The sequence below is a fragment of the Rhinolophus sinicus genome, linkage group LG01 (genome assembly GCF_036562045.2).
Source record: "Rhinolophus sinicus isolate RSC01 linkage group LG01, ASM3656204v1, whole genome shotgun sequence".
NCBI classification, from domain to species: Eukaryota; Metazoa; Chordata; class Mammalia; order Chiroptera; family Rhinolophidae; genus Rhinolophus; species Rhinolophus sinicus.
This window is the reverse complement of record NC_133751.1, coordinates 90,515,351-90,541,165: the sequence shown is the minus strand read 5'-3', so window position 1 is coordinate 90,541,165 and position 25,815 is coordinate 90,515,351.

Sequence of the window (25,815 nt, the reverse complement as noted above, 5' to 3'; positions counted from 1 at the left end):
GAGAAAATAGGTTACCCTTCTTTCAAAGACATTATACTTTCCCCAGAGTAAACCTTCTACCTCTTAAAATTCAGGAATCTTTACTAAGGGCATGACCATATCAAGAGATCTACTAAACATTCCCAAACTGAGCAACCTCATCAACAGGAGGTTTAGATACACAGCAATATGTCCGAATCATTCATGACGTGGTATGCATTCACTAATATCTAGTCCAAAGCATTTCTAATCCTATGTAATTTTTTTTTACTTAAAAAAGTATATATATATATATATATATATATATATATATTTTAAATTTAAAAAAGTATATATATATATGTGTGTGTGTGTGTGTATATATATATATATATATATATATATATATATATATATGATTTTATGGATTCCTAGATGATACTAGTGCTGATGGATTTCTAAAATCAATTTCTAGTCAAAATATATTTATCATAAAAACATTGATTATGAGACTAATATTCAACTATGTAGCAAAATTAGCCACTAATATAAAAGTCAGTTTCTAACTTCTTAGTGATATCTCTGCTGCTATTTCAGCTCATTTAATAGACAAATCTCCAAAAAGCAGTTAAACACTTTTTAACTTAGATTAGATCAAACCTTGCAATAGTTTCCATCAGTCTAGAATAAAGTTCAAATACATTTACAACTATATTAATATGTCCCAGTGTAATCTTGGCTCGGTTATGTTTTAGATCTCATACCTTGTTATTGCTTCCCTATTTTTCATCTCCTCTAGCCACAAAGACTTTCTTCTTGTACCTGGAACACATGAGCTGATTTATGCTTTCACATTTTTGCTTTTCCTGTTTCTTTTTCTGAGAATGCTCTTCCTTTTAAAAAATCTTTCATGGTATACTCTCTTTCTTCATGTGGTGATGTGAAATGAATTGTGCAGCCTCCCCACCCCCATTCATATATTGAAGTCTTAATGCCCAATGTGACCGTATTTGGAGATTAGGTCCCTAGTTAACCTCTAGTTAATTGAGGTTAAATAAGGTCATAAGGGTGGGGCTCTAATCTAATAGTACTGGTGGTCTTATAAAAAGAAGGAGAGAGAGATATTTTTCTCTTTCCATGAGCCCCCACCAAAGAAAGGATAGGTGACCACATAAGAAGATGATCACCTACAAGCCAAGAGAAGAGGTCTTGGAATAAAACTTAGCTTGCTGACACCTTGATCTTGGACTTACCAGACTCCAAAATTGTGAGATATAAACTTTTGTGTTTTAGCTACCTAGTCTTTAGTATTTGATTATGGCAACCAAAGTAGACTGTGAAAGGTGGTCACTCAAATGCCACTTACTTAGAGAAAACTTTCTTGGGTGATCATAACCTCCAAGATGAACATCCTTATTCTCAGCTTTTGATCTCATTCTCTTTTCTCTTATGTTGCATAGTTTCAATGCTTGATACCACTTCCCTTTTTCTTTCTCTTTTGACTATGATTTGAACTTTTTTGACCAATTCAACTTTAGCCCACCCATGGTAATTACCAACTCTGATCCAGTATAGCTTTTGGGGATGCTTCATTTTGGGGGGGACTTCATGGGAACTAATCTTAAAAGGTGCTTCTGAAGCATCATGAGCAGGCAGGACTCAGTTAACAGGGATATATTTTATATTTTGTCCCATGAGTTGTCATATTGCCATCACAATAATGCCCCTTCCTCTATCAATACAGAAATGGTTAAAACTATTCATTTATAAACTCTTGGAAATCTGCCAAAATATTATTTGGATTTAAAATTAAACAACTATGTCAAACAAAATATTTCTGTCATTATTTTGTCCCCCCACCCCCAACTGGAACATACCATAAAAATGATTAGTCTATAATGTGAACAAAAATTCAAATATCATACAAAGTTAAAAATGCAATATATAATTCATATTATTTAACCAGTTCTTCTCCAATTTTCAACCATAGTTTTGTTGTCTAAAATAATAAATGAACAATAATAAATCTATTTCCAAAAGTATATTTCCAAACTTCATTGTTAGTTTCTGAATCTTCTTCCTATCACTTTTCACCCACCCACCTATTTTCTAAATTTGTTAATTTATTTCTATCAACAATTGATGGTATGGTGGTCTTACGACAACCTGTGTACTGTGAGTTATGATACCTGAAGTTAAACAAACAAATGTTTCCTGAGATGATAGTGGAACTCTTGTGTGTCACATGGAAAATTAGTGTCATGCAATGATAACCTCTAAGAACACTAATGAGCATTGTGTTTCAGAGATCCGGGAACAGAAAGGCTCTAAAACCAAATTTAGATCTTGAATCTCATGGTTAATTGAATCAATTTTGAACACACATTAAGTAGCAAGGGGAAAGAGATAAAGTCAGTTAATACATTTCGAATAGAATGCAAGCTAGGTAGAAAGAACAACTTGGTGGCCAACACACACAAATTAGTAAATAATCTTATAGAATCTGTTTCGGTATGTAATCATGAAAAAAATGTCTATTTACCAAAATATACATATTTTTTTTCTTACCCACTTTTGTCTATTTCAGAAACCAAATAATAAACCATGTACCATTTTATGTAGATTTACATAAATTTAATAAATTCTTAATATTGTATTATACATATATAACAATTTTAAAAAAACAACAACACTATTTTAATATAATAACCATTAATTGGTTATAAATAATAACTACATTTTTTATATTAATTTCAGGTGTGTAAAACAATGTAATAGTTAGACATTTATCATTTATATCACTGACAAAGTGTTAACCTCCCTTCCCCAATATACTAACCCTCTGACATTGCATACAGCCATTACATTTCCACTGTCTCTATTCCTAATGCTGTACTCCACTTCTTGTAAATATATATATATATATAATTATAGTTGACATTCATTATTGTTCAGCTTCAGCTTCAGGTGTACAGTGCAGTGATCAGGCATCTACATCATTCCTGAAGTGGTCTCCCTAATAAGACAAGAGTCCATCGGATACCCTACAAAATCTTTATAACATTATTGATTACGTTACCCAAATAGACTTTTCTATCCCCATGGCAATCTTATGTTTACTGATTGTGCTTTCTAATTCCCTCACCTTCCCCCTTGTCCCCACCCCCCCATCTGCCAACCCTCAGTTTTTCCTCTATGTCTCTGAAACTGTTTCTGATTAGTTCATTCATTTATTCTTTTCTTTAAATTCCACAGATAAGTGAGATCATATGGTATTTGTCTTTCTCTATCTGACTTATTTCACTTAGCATAATGTTCTCTAGGTTCATCCATATTGTTGCAAATGGTAAGATTTCATTCTTTATGGCTGCATAATACTCCATTGTATAAATGTACCACAGTTTCTTAATCCAGTCATCTACCGATGGGCATTTCAGTTGTTTCCATATTTTGTCTATTGTGTATAGTGCTGCAATAAACATAGGGGTGTATAATTTTTTTCAAATTAGAGTTTTGGATTTCTCTGGATAGATACCTAGGAATGGAATTGCTGGGTTACAAGGTAGTTCCATTTTCAGTTTTTTGAGATACCTCCATACTGTTTTCCATAGTGGCTGCACCAATCTGCAATCTCACCAACAGTGCACGAGGGTTCCCTTTTCTCCACATCCTCGCCAGCACTTGTTGTTTGTTGATTTATTAATGACAGCCGTTTTGACTGGGGTGAGGTGGTATCTCATTGTGGTTTTTATTTGCATTTCTCTAATGATTAGTGAGGCTGAGCATTTTTTCATATGTCTGTTTGCCATCTATATATCCCCTTTAGAAAAATGTCTCTTCATGTCCTCTGCCCATTTTTCAATTGGGTTGTTTGTATTTTTGGAGTTGAGTTGAGTGAGTTTTTTATAAATCTTGGATATTAACCCCTTATCGGATATATCATTGGCAAATATCTTCTCCCATTCAGTAGGATCCCTTTTTGTTTTATTGATTTCCTTTGCTGTGAAAAATCTTTTTAATTTGATGTAATCCCAAGTGTTTATTTTTTCTCTTACTTCCCTTGCCCGAGGGGATATATCAGTAAAAATCTTACTCCGGGTGATGTCTGTAATTTTTTTTCCTGTATTTTCTTCTTGGAGTTTTATGGTTTCAGATCTTACATTTAAGTCTTTAACCTATTTTGAATTTATTCTTGTATATGGTGTAAGGAGGTGGTCCAGCTTCATTTTTTGCTTATGTCTGTCCAGTTTTCCCAGCACCATTTATTGAATAGACTGTCTTTACCCCACATAAATTCTTGCTTCCATTCTCATAAATTAAATGACCCTATATGCATGCATTTATTTCTGGGCTCTCTATTCTGTTCCATTAATTTACGTGTCTGTTTGTATGCCAGTACCATGCTGTTTTGATTACTGTAGCCTTGTAATATAAATTGATGTCAGGTATCATTATACCTCCCACTTTGTTCTTATTTCTCAAGATTACCGAGGCTATTTGTGGTCTTTTATGGTTCCATATAAATTTTAGAATTATATGTTCTATTTCTGTGAAAAATTTCCTTAGCAGTTTGATAGGAATTGCATTGAATCTGTATATTGCCTGAGGCAGTATGGACATTTTAATGATATTAATTCTTTCTATCCATGAGCATGGTATGTGTTTCCATCTATTTGTATCTTCTTTAATTTCTCTCTTCAGTGTCTTATAATTTTCTGAGTGCAGGTCTTTTACTTTTTTGGTAAAATTTATTCTGAGGTGTTTTGTAGTCTTTGAAGCAATTGTAAATGGGATTGTTTTCTTAATTTCTCCTTCTGATATTTTATTATTAGTGTATACAAATGCAACTGATTTCTGAATATTAATTTTGTATCCTGCTACTTTACTAAATTCATTTATCAGTTCTAATAGATTTTCTGGAGTCTTTAGGGTTCTCTATATATAGTATCATGTCATCTGCATATAATGAAAATCTTACTTCCGCCTTACCAATTTGGATGCCTTTTATTTATTTTTCTTGTCTGATTGCTGTAGCTAGAACTTCCAGAACTATGTAGAATAGATGTGGAGAAAATGAGCAAGCTTGCCTTGTTCCTGATCTTAAGGAGAATGATTTTAGCTTTTCCCCGTTGAGTATGATGTTAGCTGTGGGTTTATCATATATGGCCTTTATTATGTTGAGATATGGTCCCTCTACTCCCACTTTCTTAAAAGTTTTTATCATAAGTGGCTGCTGGATTTTGTCAAATGCTTTTTCTGCATCTATTGACATGATCATATGAGTTTTATTTTTCATTTTGTTAATGTGGTGTATCCTTTAATAGATTGGCAGATGTTGAACCACCCTTGCATACCGGGAATGAATCCCAGTTGATCATGGTGTATGATCTTTTTAATGTATTGCTGAATTCTGTTCGCTAATATTTTTTTGAGGGTTTTTGCATCTATGTTCATTAGGGATGTCAGCCTGTAGTTTTCTTTGTTTGTAATGTCTTTGTCTGATTTTGGGGTCAGGGTGATAGTGGACTCATAAAAAGTGTTTGGGAACCTTCTCTCCTTCTGGATTTTTTTGGGAGAATAGCTTGAGGAGAATAGATGATAATTCTTTTAGAATGTTAAACATAATTGTTTTAATGATCTTACATTATTGGACAATTTGTTGTCAATGGCTTTTTATTATTGTGAGAAATGCAATGTAGAAATCATGCAATTGTTGAGTTGTTTCCTCTGAGTCAATTTCTTGATGTGTGATGTCTGGATTAAAAAAAAAAAAAAAAAAAAAAAGTATGTATTCTTAAGACTTAAAAAAATATATATATATATATTGTTCCCATTTACAATGTGTAATGTCATCACCAGTATAGCCCTTGGGAATGATTTATCACAAATGGACATTCATGGGAACTACTCTAAATATGTTCTCCTGCAAGCCCCAAGCAGTATAGGATTTTACTTTGCTTTGCATTTTTCCCAAACAATATTTAAAATTGAGCAATCATTTGCTTCAGAATAATGATTGCTTTTGAACTGTTGTACAAATTTGTGTAGCCCAGGGATCCTCTATCCTGAGTAAAATTACTAGGTTCCAGATCTCTCTCTCTTTTCTCCCCCCCAAAGTATAATACAAAAAAGAACTTGATCTTTTCTTCCACTTGCCTTCCTTCCCTTTCTCTTATCGTTCCTATCCTTCTTTTTCTGAATAATTCAGTCCTAAAAGAACTAGGAGCAAAGCAAGATAGACGTCCAGGGGCCTGGGGGTCAGAAGCCACAGTGACCTGAATAGTATGTATGAGGTGGAAGAGTGTGGGTTGGGCATATACACACTGGGGAGTGGGCAGCCTGTGTGGGAAAAGTGGGGTGAAGAAGATGGCCTGGCCTGAGGTGTTACACCGAGGCACAGTGAGCAAGGTTTGCCTGTGGAGAAATGGACTATTTGGGGCACTTGAGTCTAAGAAGTGTGCACAGGTCTCTTAGGATGGAGTCAGTGACCTCGTTAAGGTATTATAACCTGATTAGAAAGGGGAGGCCCTCCTTGGTTTTGTCAGATCTTGAATTGTGGAAAGGTGGTGGGTTTGTGTGGGGTGGTCAGGCTGCTGTGATGACTCAGAGCTCAAATGAGATGAGAAAGGCATGCATCTATTGGTGAAGCCAACATGGAGTGTCAGAAACTGAGAAGGGTGAGAAGGACAATTCCACAGAGAATATTCAGTGTGAGTGTCAGAGATCAGCAAGGTGAGGATGGGAACTACATGGAGAGGGCATGACAATGAAAATGGGGCATTTGTTACATACAAAGAACTTGATCAAGTAATTCAGTATAAGGATGATAAAAACCAGATTTTATACTGTTGAGAAAAGAACTTGTAGTTATAGAAAGGCAGACAATAGAAAGATATTGTGTTATTAATACATTTGTAGGATACATATATTTTTGATATTTATTTCTATGTATTTTGGAATATATATATGTATATATATCTGTATACACACATACACATAAAATCTTATAGATCTGTTTATTCAGAGAGTTTGGGAATAATCACGCCTCAGTAGCAATGAACACAATGATGTCATTAGAAAGGAAACCAGGGCTTCTTACAGAAATGACTGATTTTAATGCTGGACCAGGGAAATGACAAGGTAAGAAGATAAGTCTGAAACATCTTGCTGTACCCCCAAACAAGAAAGTGATTAAAGAATAAAGAAGATATATCCAAATAACACAAAAACCAGTTTCATTGGGTTCCCTCTGTCCAAATTGGGATAATTTGAGCATCATAATAATAGTAATAACAGACTGTTTTACACTGAATAAACTATCAGACCATGAGGCCATAGAGATGTAAATAAAGGAATAAATAGATGGAAAGTTTGATTAGGACTGGGCTATTTGTATAGATTTAAAATGTTGCCCCATGAAAGATGTATTAATTACAAAAGAGTCAAATACTAACTTTACATTGGAGAAGCCTAGCAGGTGACACCTCAAGTGATCCAAGTGAACATCATCCATAATGAGACAAACTGGTGACATGTATCACTTGACAGAGACAGTGAAAAAAATGTCCCACCTCTCCTATAATATTTCTGCTAACCATGAATAACCTAGATTTCATGAAGAAATATTAGACAAAACCAAGTACAAGAGAACTGTATAAAACAAATCAGTGATCTGTAACCTTCAAAATTATTAAGATCATGGAAATCCAGGAAAGACTGAAGAAATAGTTCTGAATGAAGGAGACTGAGGAGACAAGACATTTAACTGCAATGGATTGTGCTGAATGAAACTTTTTGCTATAAATAACATTATTTAGATCTTTGACAAGTGTTGAGAATAGCTCATGAAGACTTAGTCTTTTAGTTCAACAATCTATTGAACCTGCCAAAAACCACGTGACTGAGTTTGGAAGCGGGTCCTCCCACAAATGAGTCTTCAGATAAGACCACAGCACGAGTGGGTACCTTGATTGCAACATCATGACCCAACTGGGAGACACAGATAAGCCACATTCATATTCTTCACCCACAGAAATTGTGGGGAAAAAAGTTTAAGTCATATGTTTTAGGATTTTTTAATTCAGCAATAGATAACTACTATGAATACTGATTAATAATATAACATTGCTAATTTATTGATTTTGGTGATTGTATTAAGGTTATGTAAGAAAATGTCCCTGTTTTAAAAAAATGCACACAAATGTTTTGTAGGGTAATGGGATGTCAGGTTAGCTCAGTGACTTAAAAAAGAAATATTTCTTTGTAATGCTTCCAATTTTTGTTAATAAAAAAGTTTGGGAAAAAGAAACTAATAAAATATAGATTTTCCTTACTATTTGACCTCTTTTTGCTTGGAAATACTATTATTTCCTTCAGTTTACTTTTGGTTGTCTATCAAGAAAACATTGTTTGTATCTGTGGAAGCCTCATTGTTTTCCGTGGATTTAAGCAAGGGAGATCAAATATCAAAGTAGATGAAGGGAAATATGTGAATTCAATAGCTAGTCCCAATATCTATTTTCTCTTTATCTGGGTGAAACTTTGGTGATGTGAAAAATACCTACCAGAATATATATCAATTATGTTTTCTGCAGAAATGCATTTCTTCATTAGTTTATCCATTAAATAATCAAGAATTAACTGAGTGGAAATAAAGTTGTCTATAGGAGTTGGGAAGAGAGCATCATAATCTGCAAGGTGAGCTTATTCCTTTTCTAGTTCCACAACAACCGTTGTTACTTCAGAGCAGAAATTTGTAATTAATGATATTTGTCATTAGGCATTAATCTTCATATTAAATATTTGGAAAGTTTGTTTTCTGTAATTATGTTTCAATCCATGCATTTCAGTTCCTCCATATGTAGATTTTTACTTAAGCAAACACTTCTCTTAAAAGATGTCCATTAGATTATCTATTTAAATGTCTACATTTTAATCATAACACAGGAAAGGAAACAGAATTGTTAATATACAATAAACCCATTTCTATAGGAGTTTTATTCCTGAGCTTATAGTAACTATTTTGGAAGTATTTTTACAACCAAAAAATTCCATGTCAAGCTTTTTTTTTTCCTTCGATTAATTATTTTAAAGCAATTTTACTAGGTGTTTGATAACTCGTTAGCACATGCTGAAATAAATATTTCTAAGTTGAATCCATGAAGAGTCATGGTTGGCACACATGCTATAGTATCTATAAATAATAGTAACACTCAGATAATATAGGTCATGTATAAATAGCATATAATTCTTGTGTTTTCAAAAGGAACACGAGTCATTTCTAGGAACAATACACCTTTAAACCATGTATACTTGACTTTTTGTTTTCTTTTTTGCTCTATCCCCTGCTTTTCTCATTCAATATACTCACTTCTAATTTTTTTATTCTGTTTTGTTTTCTGAGTGTTCCTATTTCTGCTTTTCCTTCCTGCATTCAACATTCTTCTACAAAGAGAGATTCAGGTCAGATGTTTATGTCTTTTTCAAGATTACTTTCCTTAGTGATAGTGACAGATTTTTATGGAATTATCTGATTTAAAAATCTAAAGAACCTAATAAAGTTAGCACCAATTCTAAGATCAACTCTAATGTAAGATTTTTGTACATGTTTCTATGCTGTGAATACTGGCTACATTTTTTCAACCCAATGGTATGCTTAAGACCATTTCTCCTGATATCTAGGCTACATGATGTAGCAGTCAGAGAGAAAAATCACATTGAATAATGAAAATGTATATCAGCCATTATTTTCAGTGAAATAGAAAAATCCAGTCACCTTGCTGTTCTCTAGACGCACACAGTGATTAGAGTTATGAAACTTTTTATTACAACCTCAGTCTTGAGAAATTCTTCTTAAAGCTTTGGAAGTGGGCGGCCTTTGTGAACATGTTAATTCTAGGAAATTTGGAAGAATGTTTAATTACCAGAAGGAGATTATGCTATAAATCAAGTTTGGAATTACTACCATTACAAATAAATGAGTGTAGGCAATCATTGCTTCTAGGATCAACATTCTGTTTTGTTTTGTTTTGTTTTTTTTCTCTTTTGAAATGAAAACTGTGAAATAACATCTTGAAAAAAAGTATTGATACATTTCATTTAATTGTTTTCATCCCTTTTAAGATTTTATTCTTATTAAAAGGAAAGGCTTGTTAATAAGAAGCAGTCTAGGATTATGACACATTCCATCTCCCCAAACAATTGACTTTCAGTTTGGCTCCAATGAAAGATTGTTGCCTTGGATGGTATTTATTTTGCTGGCTCTCATATAATTTAAACTCCATAGTTGACTCACAATGTTAAAAGAGTAATATGACCAGAGAACTCTAAGAAATCTTATTAATTTTGTAATGATGTTGAAATCTTACCAAAGGTTTTTGTTCCTTAAAGTTACTGCTTTGAGAAAATCAGAGGGGATTTGTTTTTATCTGCTGATAAGAGCAAGGCTTTTTATGGTTTGCTGTGTATGAAATGACAAATATGGAATCTAAGGCTATCTTATGGAAGTTTGTACATATTAGTGGTGCTTTTGTGGATATATATACACATATGTAAACACACATATTTGTATACATATACATGTGTATATATATATATATATATATATATATATATATATATATATACACATGAACAAACAACAGTCAAATAACAGTGAACAGAAAATATAAATGAACCATTTGAGGGAAATTGTGTTTATGATTGGGATGTTTTATAAGGTGCAAAAATCTTACAAAATTGTTGATTATGAAAAAATGCATATGATATTTTAGGATTAAATATAGAGGTCAATATTAAGTGAATTCCAAATGGTCAAAGAATTGCAATAGTGGTAAAGAATAGTGTTATCCTAAATGTCTGCAAATAATGAATAATGAAAACTTCCCTATTGCACTCATTCCATGTTTTTATGCATTACATCCAACCCCACCCCTTTAGTCAAAGGGATCTTAAGTTATGAAAAATCCATAGACTTCCTTGTATCTATCAGATTTTGAATTTTGTTTCTATGTTTCTGTTTAGAATAGACCCCTTTTTAAATTAGATATTAAAGATAGTTTATAAGTGGTCTATTCTAATTTCTCTTTTCGGTCTTTTATTTTTTTCTCTCAGTGATTCAAGTCTTTATACTGCTCTGCGTCTTCTCTGTTCATTCATTTAGTCCACAAATATTTATTGAGTTATCATGAATCAAACACTCAGCTAAGTGATAATTATACTTTGGATTAAAAAAAAAAAATTTCCTCCTTCTTTCACCTCCCTGCCACTTCCATTCAAGCTGTTATTTCTTGGTCTAGTTGTGTAGGACACAGCTCCCTGACCCATGCTGGTATTATGAGCCTTGCTCTCCCCGCGGCTGAGACAGTTGGTCACCAGTTGTCAGACGGCTGCTCACAGCACCTCATGGCTCATGCTAGCCACAGGCCACTCACAGCAGCACACGGTAGCCCACGGCAGTACTCAACAGCCCATGGCAGCTCATGGCAGCACATGGCAGCTTGTGCCAACCTCTGGCTGCTCACGGCAGCCCAGTTCCAGGGAGAGCTGTTGTTCATGATCTTAGCTGTAGAGGGGGAAGCTCATTGGCCCATGTGGGAATCAAACCTGCATCCTCGGCGTTAGGAGCATGGCGCTCTGACCACCTGAGTCACTGAGTCAGCCCCCACCCCAAAATTTTTAAAGTAATAATTCTTGCCTTTTCAGGAAGGAAGAAACAGGACCACATAGTTAATCAATTTCTACTTATAACATATTGACTTAAGAATGACTTAATTTGTTGCTAATTTTTAATAAATAACTTATTGTTATAATGACTTTAATATAGTATCTTTATATTTTGATGTTTAATAGAGATACAATGTTTAATTTTCAACATTAAACCTATTTGTATGAATGTATTTATGTGTACATAGACAAAGCATTAAATAGACTATATATCATCTTAAGTGTACTAATTTTAGAGGACCCAGAATGAAAAAAAAATGTCTTCAATAAATTTTCTCAAAAAAATAAATAAATAAACAGAGGGCTCAAGTATTTTTTTCCAGAAACCTTTTTGTTTTTTCCTCTAAAAAGTCAGTACAAAGCAACATTTCCTGTAGAATTTTTTTTCTGAGAGTCTCTAATGCAGGAGGCTTTTGGAATTGTACTTGCATTTATCAGTCATATATAGTCTCCTCTGCGCTTCCATTTATACATCTTTCTCACAGTTAGAATTCACAGAGACATACTGTAAATATATTTTACTCTTATTTTACTACTTAATTCTTTGGTAGAAAATAAGGTAATACATGTTGAAATGCAAAACAAATCATGATATGTAATACACATTATTTATTTAAATTACTCTCTTAGACACATTGTTTATAGCATACTTTCCTTTTGAATACAACACTTTACAATCCTCTCATGTAGTTTTTCAATAACCAAGTGCCAATATTTCAATATTTTAAATTCTTCTTCTTCTTTTTTAATGCAAGATGGATTATTTTTTCAGAATATCAGATTCTCTGATTACAGAAAAAGTTAATTTGTAACAAAGCTCCAATATAAAAATATTCTATTGAAATAAAGAAGAAAACAAAATGAAAAATAAATAATATATAAATAATTAATATAAAAATAAAGAAGAACAATAAAACTTGAAAAATGACCCTATCGTTTTTGAAGTGCCTTAGTCATGAGTTTTGCTATTTCACAGAAACACCTTATGGAAGAGAGGTGGAAAGTATCAGCTGATGATCCAAACCTATTTCAGTGATTGACAGAGTGGGACTTGGATACTACTAAGAAAGAAATAGTGAAGTTTCAAGTTTGATAGAAATTCCAAACAAAGGCTAACTGTGTCATAGACTCCTCTTATGCTTACAGAGTGGCGAGAACAAATATTTAGGATTTAATTTATGAAAGAAGAGTTAGAACACATTATAAAATAGGTTACGAGTAACGGTGTTTGTTTGAAATCAGTGAAACTCAACATACAAAAGGCAGAATTTGATATTTTCCAAAAATATTCTAAAATTATATTAACCATTTTGAATTAATAAACATGTGCATAAGGTAATTTTAAAATGATGTAGTTAAACTTATGGGAAGGTCATCATTTCAGGAAATTTTTGGGATTATTTCCCTATTATTTTTTGGAATTATAGGAACAATAATAAGGATGTTTATTTGATACTCAAGACATTATAGAACTTCTTGTCCCAGCTTTGTTGTGTCAACAGTCTAGGATGGTAATCACAGCAGGGCATGAAATAAAAAGAAAAGGGGAAGAAGAATGGCAAGAGAGGTGCTAGCCTTATTGGTAGGCAGGGAGAGTTGCAAACAAAACCTAAGAATATGACCCCCCGACAGTCTGTGTAACAGTTTCCTGGGAAGCAGCAGTTGAAGAGTAAAATGTTTAATAAAAAAACAGATAATGTGCATAATAATTATTATGTATAAAGAAACCATGTTCAACACTCTAGATGCCTTACCTTATGAAGTTTTTATTCAATTAATTATCCAATAAATATTAATAGAGTGCTTACCATGTGCCATATTCTGCTCTAGCCACTTCAGATAGTAAAGTGAACACAAAAATCAAAATACATGTTATGGACTTTACATTCTAGAGGGAGGACTGATGGTGAACAAGTTAGTTAAGCAAAATACATAGTAATTTCTAAGTATATAGAAGTGGTATATATTTATATCTATCTATCTATCTATCTATCTATCTATCTATCTATCTATATATATATGTGTGTATATATGTATATATTAGAAATTGAGGTAGAAATACTAATTATAATAGATACATAGTAATTTACATGGTGATAAGTGTTAAGAAGAACAATAAAGCAAGGAAAGCATTATGGAGGTTAAATTGTAGTATGGTGGTTATGGAAGGTATACTACAAAGGTGCCTTTTGAATGAGATTTGGGGGAAGTGAAGGCCTAACTCTTAAGATGTCTGCAAATACTATTCTAGGTGTGGAGACAGCAAGAGAATGAGCTCAGAGTGAATGTGGTTATGTTTAAGGAAGACTAGAGGGCAATTCTGTTAGATGTGTGTGAAGAAGGGGGAGAGCAGTAGGATAGGACATGAACTCTTGGAATTGACAAGCCAAATCATGTAGCACCTCCTAGGTCAAAGGATTCTAGCTTTTACTCTGGGTGAAGAAGAAAGCATATGAGTAACATGGTATGCTTTATGTATTAAATGGATTCTTCTCTTAATGGCAGTGATGGTTTTATGGATGTGTACATATGCCAAACCATATCAAATTGAAAACTTTAAATGTGTTGTTTTTTGAATGTCAGTTACGTTTTAATAGAAACTGTTAAAAAATCAATGTGGCTGCAGTGTTGAGCATAAAGTGTCCCGGGGCAAGACAAATGCAGGGAGACATGTCTGAAGCTCATTCCTCAATAGAATTATGAGATCACAGTGCCTTGGACCAAGATGGTAGTAGCAGTGATGGTGAGAAGTGAGCGTGTGCTGAATATACTTTGAAACTGGTTCCTACAGGATTTGCTGATGAGTGGATGCTCACCGTGAAAGAAGGTGGGCGTGAAGTAAAATACCAAAGTTTTTATCCTAAACAATGGATTTTCTATGAACTAAGATAAAAAAAAAAGTTAAAAGTGAAGCATGTTTACATTTGGATTAACAGGAGGTCAGTGTTAGAAGTGTTAAGACTGAGATTTGTATTAAATATTCAAGGGAAGCTCACAAATAGGCAGTTAGGAAAATACCAAATTCAGTGGAGTAGTCTGTGTTGGAGATATCAATTTAGAGCTATCTACCAATCTGCCATCTATCATCTATATGTCTATATCATATCTACCTATTTATCCATATATCTGTATATCTCTATCAACAATGTGTAACAGTATAAAGCTATGTGTTGTTACTTAGCAAGAATGTAGACACTGAAAGAAAAAGAAAAATACTGAGCTGTGGGGGAAATTACCAAAGTTAGAAGTTAGGGAGGTGATGAAACATCAGTAAAGGAAACTGACAGAGAATGGCCAGGAGTAGAAGGAAAGCAGAGGGAGATAGAGTGATTAACCATGTAAATAACCATGTAAATTACACAAATATGCCACATAAGATGAATCCCGAGAAACAGCCTATAACAACACTGAAGTGATGTCTGGGCATTTGGGAGTGAAAACCTTATTGGAAGACGTTTAAAAGAGAAAAGGAGGAGAGAAACTGGAGACAACAAATAAAGACAACTATTTTCCAGTGTTTTTCTCCAAAGGTATAAAAAAGATTATGGCGTTAGTTGGAGAAGAAAGTGGGCCAAATAATTTGTTTAAGATGGGAACAAACAGTGTATTTATTTGTTAATAGGAATGAAATTCTAGGCTGGGAAACGTTGAAGTAACAAGAAATAAGGGAAAAATTGCAGGAATCATGTCTTAAGTCAGCAAGAGGGATTGTGTTCAAGGGCACAAATAAAAGAATCTTTTTTTTTTTTTAATTAAAGTTTATTGGGGTGACAATTGTTAGTGCAGTTACGTAAATTTCAAGTGTACAATTCTGTAATACTTCATCTATAAATCATGTTGTGTGTTCACCACCCAGAGTCAGTTCTCCTTCCATCACCACATATTTCACCCTGTTTACCCTCTTCTACTATCTTTCCTTACCCTCTGGTAACCACTAAACTATTGTCTGTGTTTATGAGTTTTTGTTTCTTCATTTGTTTGTCTTGTTCTTTTGTTGTTTTCAGTTTCATATACCACATAAAAGTGAAATCATATGGTTCTCTACCTTTTCTGTCTATTTCACTTAGCATGATAATCTCAAGATCCATTCATGTTTCACAAATGGTCCTATTTCATCTTTTCTTACTGCTGAATAGTATTCCATTGTGTTTATATACCACAACTTCTTTATCCAATCATCTATCAAAGGCCACTTTGGTTGTTTCCGTGTCTTGTCCACCATAAATAAAGCTGCAGTGAACATCGGAGCACGCATATCTTTACACAGTAATTCAGAATCGTTCTTAACTAGTCATGAACAGCTTATCCAAGAGAAAAAGTAGGATGTAAGCCTACAGATGCAAATAACTGGATACATAGGCTGGAGCTTGTAAAAATCCTTATCTAATTTGTTTTTTTCCTTTCAAAAATAGGATGAAAGATGCTCAGCTGAGAGTGAGGTTGGAGTAGATGAGGGTAAACAGGATCAAATATATGGTGATGGAAACAGAACTGACTCCGGGTGGTGAACACACAATGTGATATACATAGATGATGTATTACAAATTGTACATCTGAAATCGACATAACTTTACTAACAATTATCACGTAACAAATTGTACATCTGAAATCGACGTAACTTTACTAACAAATTGCCAATAAACTTTAATTACAATAAATAAGTAAGTAAATAAATAAATAAATACAGGTAAAGCAAAAAAAGCATAGAGAGGTTTAATAACAAAGTCATATATATGATAAGAGTTCATGTACATACATCATCCATGGACATAATCATGCATTTATTTGTACAAACATTGCAAATGTAATTTGAAAAATCAGCTTGAAATTTTGGCTTAATTCAGTTCAAATGTCTTATTTTAAGGAAATTCAGATTGTGGTCCAACAGAGAGAGCAGGAGAAAAAAGAGGAAGAGATACCAGAGAATACTAAAGGCATGTAAATAAAATAGATAGCAAAAATGCGAACTTGGCAAATATTTGTAGAGATCCTTTATAGCCTGACATTGAAAACATTAATGAGAAAACATATTTACACATAATTATATGCATATATATATATATATATACAACTAATATATGTTTGATGGGTATGTATACATAAACACATCGGTTTATGTGTATACATATACTATATATAATTTAATGTAAACATATTTATGTAATTTAATGAATGAAACAGGTTTGTGTGTATATATACACTTACCATATACAATATGGAAAAAATATACATGATTGAAATAAATAAGAAATAAAAATGTTCAGGGAAATATAATTTGTCTCACAACAGAAAATATATTTCTCATATGATTAAAGTTTTAAATATTTTCTTCAGTTTTAATATTATTGGATTGTAACAAACAGATTCCTTGTCACTTTTCTTTACAAGAAATTAAGTTGACATGCTTAGGCATGTTGCGAACTTCCTAGCAAATGCCATGCTTTTAGAAATTATGTTAAAAGGCAAGAACAAATAAGTTGAGATATAATTCTTAAAAGAAAATACACTTTAGAGGCTTAGAATAACATATCATAATACCTGGTCATTCACTTGATTCAAAAACTAACAGATGATGTATCCGAGCTTGTGTGGTTTCTTGAAGACATAATGAATGCTTTATTTGATAATTATCAAAATGTTATTTTACTATGTGGGCTTTCATTAGGATACTTAATGCATCATGAAAACACTAATTTAACCTTTTACATTCAACTAATTGCATTGATGGAAATATACGTAGATACTCAAGAATGAATTCCTGACTCCAAGGGGTCATAGTCTGTGAAGGAAGGGAAATAATAGATGATAGTAAATTACATTATGACAAAAATAAACAAAGGGTGCTATGAAAGCCCACAGGGTGTGTAATGACCAGATGCGTGTGTATGTATGTGTGCGTTATCATCAGAAAAGGTTTCGCAACTAAGATGAGGAACCAGAATCTTTTAGAGGGACTAGCAGTTAGTGAAGTTGAGGTAGACTGTAAGTACGAAGGAAATTGTAGAGAGAAATACTGCTATGACCCTGGTTTAAATCTCAATATGTTTCACATAGATTATTGCAATAGCCTAGCAACTGGTCCTCTTGTTTCCACTTATGTTCCCTGCGACCAGATTTTAACACAGTAGCCCAAGTAATACTTAAACTTACGTATCTCAAAAATCTTCCCATGAGTGCCTATGTCCTTACAAGGCCCTCTGTGATTTCCTCTCGTCTCCTTACCTCACTGTTTCCTCCTTGCTCACATCGCTCCACCCAGGCTAGTCTGTGTTTCCTCAGACATGACTGACAGACTTCTCCTTCAGATTTTTGGACTTGATGTTCTGTCTGCTTTTCTTTTTCCAGTTTTCTTCAAACTTTGGTTAATTGCTACCTTCTCAAATGTCACCCAACGTCTTGATAAACTGAATTTAAGTCACAATTCCCCAGATGGTATTATTGCTCTTCTGTTTTACCAAACTCTATTTTTTTTCCTTGTAACATTTGGTACCTACTAACATAGCATGTGGTCTGCTCAATTATTATATTTTTTATTTGTTGTATATTCTGTCTCCTACTCCCAAGATTTTAAGCTACATGAAGACAGGAATTTTTTCCTATCTTTATTACTCCCACATGCTGAATGGCAAAAATAATGTCTAGCATATAGTGAGTGCTCAATAAATATTTGTTGATTATACAGCAGAATAAAACCTTGTGTGTAAAAAGGTACAGAGCAGTGACCATGTGACAGTCTGGAAACTTCAAGTAGTTTAGAACTGCTAGTTCTAATACCTGATTTCGAATGTCAAAATTGGAGAGCCATCACTCTACATAAACTATGCCAAGGCCATTCTGACCTCATAGATCAAATATAAGGAATACATTTATCTTAAGTAAATAAGATATAGAAATCTCATGTTAAACATGAAAAATGTATGTCAAAGGAAAAACATTAGTGCTTTTAAATAGCAAGCATTGCTCAGAGATGTAAAACTGCGAACATACAATAGCCTCAACTTGTTTAGCACTGATCTAAGGAAAAATATTTAAAATTTGAACTCCTTCTTCTATAAAAAGGAATACCTTAAGAATAATTAAATGTCTGGCTTCATATAGAAATATTTTTTAAAAAATTAGAGATTTCATCTTGGAGCACTTGCAAAGGGCTAAGTATATTACTGTTAAAATAAGTCTATTATAACCCTGCAAGACTCAAGCTAATTGTAATAACAAGCTGTATATAATTTATAATAGAAAAAAAGTGCTTGGCTTCCTGGATGCAAAGAGACAAATAGACAGTTTTCATCGTACAGATCCTCATTTATTCTCTTCCTCTCTCTCATTTTTTTTTTCCATTAGAAGTTAGAAATAAAGTTTAAATCACTTAGAAGATTATTTTTTATACCCAAGAAGCCAGGCAGGAGTATAATCTATTCTGAAATTCATGAGAAAATCCTTTAAAATGTCAGACAACAGTTAAAACATTCTATGATTAGGGCATATTTTAATTTTCTTAATGTCAAAACTCTGCTGTGGGAGAAGCTTATGCACACTCATTTGATATTCACATGAGCTGATATTAAAATGGAGGCACACTCTTAGAAGTATCAATATCAGGGATTAAATATATTTTTAAAAAGAGACCAGTGTGACCTTCAGGAAACACAGTGCAGAATAAGATGAACCAGAAATAAAATCATATCAAAACAATAAATAGAATAATTTATTTCAAGAGGAGCTGGGCAATGGTGGATACAATTTTTCTCATGGACATTGCTCATTGATGAAGCATATTTACATTCAATAATAGGGACTGACCTGTGACAGGTATAAGTGAAGGTTGGGTAAGATGATGTTAAGTGTAAGATGCTTCTATACTTTCAAATAAGGTGTGGGGAACAATGGAAGATTGAGGGAATGTTTCCCAGGTATTGACAGTGGCTTTTTTTGCATTCAGTATTCTATAAATATTTCTTAAGTACACGCAATGTGCCATGCATTAACATTAGGAGATGTCTTCCTTCATTGGGCATAAGTATCATGAGTACAATTTTGTATGGGCACTTTGCTATATACTGGGAATAAATACATGAGTGAATACAGAAAGACAAACCCTGTCCTCAGGGGATTCCATTGTAGTGAAAGGACAATAAAAATGTAAATCAGTATTTAATTTAATCTCAAGTAGAGAAAGGTGCTGCAAAGGAAAAATAAAAAGCAGAATATGGGAGGAAACTATGACAGGGGAGGTGCACTTTTCTTACCACAGTCAGGACAGTTCTCTCTAAAGGGACATTGAGAAGTGACCCCGAAGATGGGAACATGCCAGAAGACCACTTGTGAAAGCGGGGATGGAAAGGTCTAAAGCGCTGAGGTGGAAAATTAGAAGCCTAGTATGAATGGAGCAGAGAGAAAAAGGCAGAAGACAGGTAGGTGTGAAGTAACTTTGAGAGACATTGTTTCATGTCACAAGGAACTTTGTAAGCCACTCACAAAGGTTCTAGGTGTTATATGCATTGTTTAAAAACAAACAAACAACAACAAAAAAACATTGGAGGATTTTGAGTAGGGGAGTACTAGAGTGACATAATCTGATTCACATTTCAAAAATCTGCAAAGAATAGACATGCTATTACATATGTTATATTCTAGTGGCTTTGATTATGAAGAAATGCACTTGACTTTGGGTTTGGTAATAACAACAACCAAACATCAAGCTGTATATTACCTCATACTCTACACATTACCAGGTGCCCAATCTTTCTATATGAAGTATAAGAGGTCATAGTTGGTCAGGGAAATCTCAGTGTCTTTTACACATACTGTTTTTACTCAAGAGAAGCCTTTGACAGAAGGCTGTTTACAGAAGACAACAGAATCCCAAAGATAATATACTCTTCATGAAAATGAGGGGAAAAAAATAATAGTGAAGACCTTGCATACTGAGCAATTATCAACATAATTGTCCAAATGTTAAAATGGAACATGTAAAATATCACAAGAAGAGCAAAAGCAAAAAACATCTAATGTTATCTCTAACAACATGTGTAATGTAAATATAGCAGAACTGGAGTACCACGGCCACCTTAAAATGAAGCACATATATCCTAACTCCTTCCTCGGAATCATCTGCTTTACTGTGGTACAGTATGTACAAGAAAATCTTTGCCAAGTAGCAACTAGACTTCTTGGCAAAACACTAGTTTAGAGGCCTCAGGATACTCTAGTAACACACTCATTGTGGTGTATGATTAATATGTAGAATCTCTTAATAACTTACCTAATAGGTTAATAGCGAATAGTCCTTAGTTTTACCTAAAATTGTAATTTAAGTAATTATTATTTACTTATAAGAACACATGAAAGGACATGTATTTTTGGATTAATTTTCAGCCCAACAGGAGATATTTAACTGCTCTTAACCCTATACTTAAAAAAACAACAAATAAACAAACAAAAAAACCCTAAACAACACTATTCAAACCCCAAAACTTGGAGTAATATCTTAACATTTGAATGGATATATTATTTTAATGTATTGTGACTAACATAACAAAAAATTAGGTAATGGGGCTATTAGAAATATTTCAACGCAACCCAGATGCACAGTATTATATTTTTCTTCATGTAAATTTACAGACAATGATTTTCTTGAATCTTTACTGAATATATGTGGCATTCGATTATGGTATGTTGCTTTACTTGTAATTCTTTGTCTTCTGTGTCAAAACGTTGATTTTTTTCCTTAAATAACAAAAACAGTTTGAAGAGAAAATACAGATGCTAATCAGATTTTATATCATGCATATTCAAAATAATGAGTTCTGTTTATTTGATGTTATCTGGATACACACATATATTTTTTTTCAGTTCTTAAAACACAAAATAAACTCAGAACTCAAATAAAAGTTTAGATACAAGCATTCCTATTTTTGTTAAATAAATTTTTGTCGCTCTTAATTTTTTCATGGCCTAGCTTTTTGTGTTACTAATTTTGCCATGTGAGAAAAAACATTCAATATATTTGAGAAGGATACTGCTAGAAGTATTTATCTAATTGTATATTCATCTAATACATGTGGATATACAGTGAAGTATAATTTATATAGCCAATTGTTAGGCGTCAAACTAGGCATTATATACTACATTTGCATTTTAATATATATCCTTTTATTACCAGAGAGCAGACCCTTCTCGGTGCGGTGTCCAGGTTCTTGGTATCCTGAACAAAGAATTGAGTGGTACACCAAAGGGCAGTGGGTGAAAGAGCAGTTTATTAGAAGCGTGGCTCACAACGGTGCCAATTGGTGAGGACTTGGAGTTTTTATTTCCTTCTCTTCTAGAATGGGCTACTTCTCTCTGGGTGTGGGGTCTCTTGATTGGCACCTGTGATTGGCAAGAGGCTATTACCTTATCTTTTTTGACTGCGCATGTTCTCCCCAGAATTCTGTCTGTTGTAATGATCTTAATGAACTTCTGGGTATATATATGCTATTATAATGATGGTATAATGAGGCTAGGGTGAAATGAAAGTCGTTGCAGCCTTAACTGCATAGATGTGAGTGACTGGTCTACTCTAGTAGGTAGTTTGTATCTTCTAGTGTCTTCACAGTGATTATGGTTATGGTAGATAAGGGAAAAATTTCAGCATAGAAGGGAGGTTTCTGGGAGTTTTCTGGGTGGTCGCTCTCCGTAGGCCGTTTTAAATGTGCAGGAATGTTTGGAGACCCCATTCCTATCTCTAACTGACTGCCTCATTTCTCCATGAGAGACTCGATCCCCATAAATCTCTATGGGAAGTTGAGGGACAGAAGATCTCCTCTTCTGCATCTACTTCCTGCTGAATGTGGTCATTGTCAGTGCCTATCAGGGATTCACAGAACTCTCGCCCTATCTGATCTTAGATGAGAGGAAGGAGTCTCGAGATCTGCCTGGAGGACCATGTTGACCTCTTTGGTCGGGATGTACTGGAAGCCTTTCTGGGGCATCCTTTGTATCCTGATGGCCCCTACCTAGATGAGGAGAGATAGAGTTTAGTTAATAGATTAAAAGCGCTGGCCTAAGGAGCAAGACTCAAAGCTACAGATGCAGGGTGAAAATCCATTTAGCTTCAAGGGGTCACTGGCTTTTTCCTCTGGTTTTAACTAGTTGTTCAGGTGAGGTTGTTTACCCAGGAGTTGGGCCTGGAACAGCCTGGAAAGAATGCTGGGCCACAATGGTTGCAATCAACAAGCATAAATCACAAACTTCTGGGTAATTATCTGAAGTAGGGGTTAAGAGACATTCTGTGATTCAGGCTAGGAACAAGCTTTAGTTTAAGATTAAGAAACTGATTTAAAAAGTGATTAAGACCAGGGACTAGGGAGCTAAGAAGCTAGGGAAAAGGAGATTTAAAAATTTCTATAGTGAGGGACTCTTTCGTTTGGTTCTTATCACTTTCACACTTTGTAATGACTAGTGGAATGTAGCTTCCATGAGAATATGAACTACAGCTGTCTTGTTTATCTGCGTATTTCTACTGCTTTGTATAGATATCTGTTGAATAAGTACTTGAATAAGTGATTCTTCTCGGCACTTCTTGGCTCTGTCCTATCCTTTTTATTTCCCTTGCTGCTACTGTAGTCATAACCTTTTAAGTTATGGCTTACTTTATGTCGTTCCAAGGTTGAGTCGATCTTTATATGTCTTTTATATGTTTTCCTTCCAGAGATGCCCTCTCTTTAGATTCTGAATATACATGATACCCACTTCCACAACTTTAAGAATTTTCTATGCATCATTCACTTCTGAATTTTTAATTCCAGCCTGATCACTCCTCCAAGCTCCAGACTTTTAGCCATACTACTCACCTGATATCTCCACTTAGATATTTCATAGGTATCTCAAATTTACTATGGCTAAATCAGAGTATTTGACTTCACCTAACTACACTAAATGTTTCTTATCTCGTCTTCCTTAACTCGGGGCTCAAGCTAAAAACTTTGAAGTCTCTTTTGAACCTTCTGTATCCTCATCTTGTATATCCAAAATATCAGCAGGCCCTGTTGGCTATTTGCCAAGAAATCTTGAACTTATGCATGTTTCACATTTTTACTATTACCAACTTTATTCACTACCATCATCTGTCACCTCAATCACCATAATACATCTTTAACTGATTCACTTCTCATTTGTGTTCTTGCCTCCATATTGAAGAAAAGAAGATATGCCTTTTTAACATAAAAATTAACTTGAGCTGAAGGCAACAAAGAAGGAGTAAATGCAGAAAAAGTCCCCTCTTTTTTTATTTAAAGGCAGGAAACAAATTCTCTTTTTATGGGTAACAGACTCTTATCAGCCTAAAAAAGGCATCGAAGTTATATGAGAACAAACCTTGGTGACTGTATCAGAAACATGTATGTATATTCTCTGTCCTCTTATTATTTATATTCTATGACATGAATTTCAAACAGACAATGTAATTAATCAAAATTATTTTATTAAAAATACTAATGTACATATTTCTTTGCTCTAGCATGAATCTGTTCATGCTTAGTAGAACATCAGCATAGTACCATAAACATAATTTTCATTAAGTGTGATGCATATCTCATACTAATACTATGTGTTTGTATTTAATTAGTATTTACTATCAATTTTCAGGGGATCATAAAGAGAAAAATAAATATCTAAGGAAAGGTTTCTAAGACATAAGCACCAATTGTAAAGTTGAAAAGGTTATTAAAAGGCAGGTATTTTGTAGGTTTAGAATAATAAGAACATGTTTGAGACTAGTTTATTTTCTGAAGTAATACCAAGAGAAAAGAGTGGGGGACTATGAAGAATTAAGGATGCAAGTAAGGAAAACCGATACAAAACTTTGTAAAAGAGTTGGTCACTTGCTGGGATCCATAGGTTTAATCCCAATCAGACCTTCCAAAGAGACTTGGAATGAACCTCAAAATTGTCTGCACAAGGAACAGATTTCCATAGGCATTCATGAGTGTCATTTCCAAGAAAGATACTAATCTCTGCTCTTGTTTCAATTTAGAGTTTCCAACATTCAGATTCCCATGATTGTATGCTTTAGGGTTCTGGTCTGGGAGAAAGGGTTGCTGATTTCAGTCTTTGCTTCATTCTCAGGAATGCTCTTTAAATTATGCAACAGTCACCCAGATGATTTTTCTTGAGTGAAAAATTAATCTCCATGCCATTAGAATAAAATATACTTAGAAATGCATTTCAGTTTGAATATAAAATTGGTAATTAGAGAACTTTGCATATAAAAAAGAAATCTCTTCACCTGAAATAACCCACTGCCTGCTGTTCATTTGCATATCCTCACTTTAAGCAGTTAGATTCAGGCAGTCAGAATATGTTAATAGCTACAACCATTTCATATCCTAATACAGGAAATCCAATAGCTCAATGATAGGCATATATGAGCATTACAGAAAATCTCTAAAATTACTTGGCAAAGATGAAATACTTCTTGCAGTTCTGCACAAGTTCTCAGGAAGCTCTTTCAGGAGCTCCAGTGAGTGGTCCATCAGCTACAGAAATGGCATCTTTCTAACACAGGCACTATGTAATTTGAATTTTAATCACCTCCTTTTCTTACCATGTGTAATCCTTCCCTATCTATTCTCAAACAGCTGATCAGTTTAGCTCTACCTTAAAAAGACATCTGTTACATAAGTTCCCATCTGATATAGGAGAGAAATTCTGTGGCACCTAATGGATGTTCTTGGTTCAAATTAAGAGTAGAAATTTAAAACTTAAATAACCTCATATGACTCTGTTGGTGCACTGACTCTCCATTTAATCTCAGACTTCAGAGTGCCTAAGCATTACTCGAGGCATTGTTCAACATGAATGTCTCCAGCACCTACGCTGGAAAACATCATTCAGTCGGTCCAGAGGTGACTTGTGTTTCAGTGCTTTTAACAATATCATAGATGATTCTGATACCACTTTGAGATTTTTCTATTTTAGACTGACAAAACACCCATGACTCGTACAAGTACATATGTCAAAAATATACAGGAGTTATTAGCATATATCAATATAATAAACCTAAATCAAATATTCTCATATAATTCAATGACTTTCTTCTCTTTAGTTCTCAGACTGACATAGCCAACATGAGAACATAATAACTGTAGTTGTAAA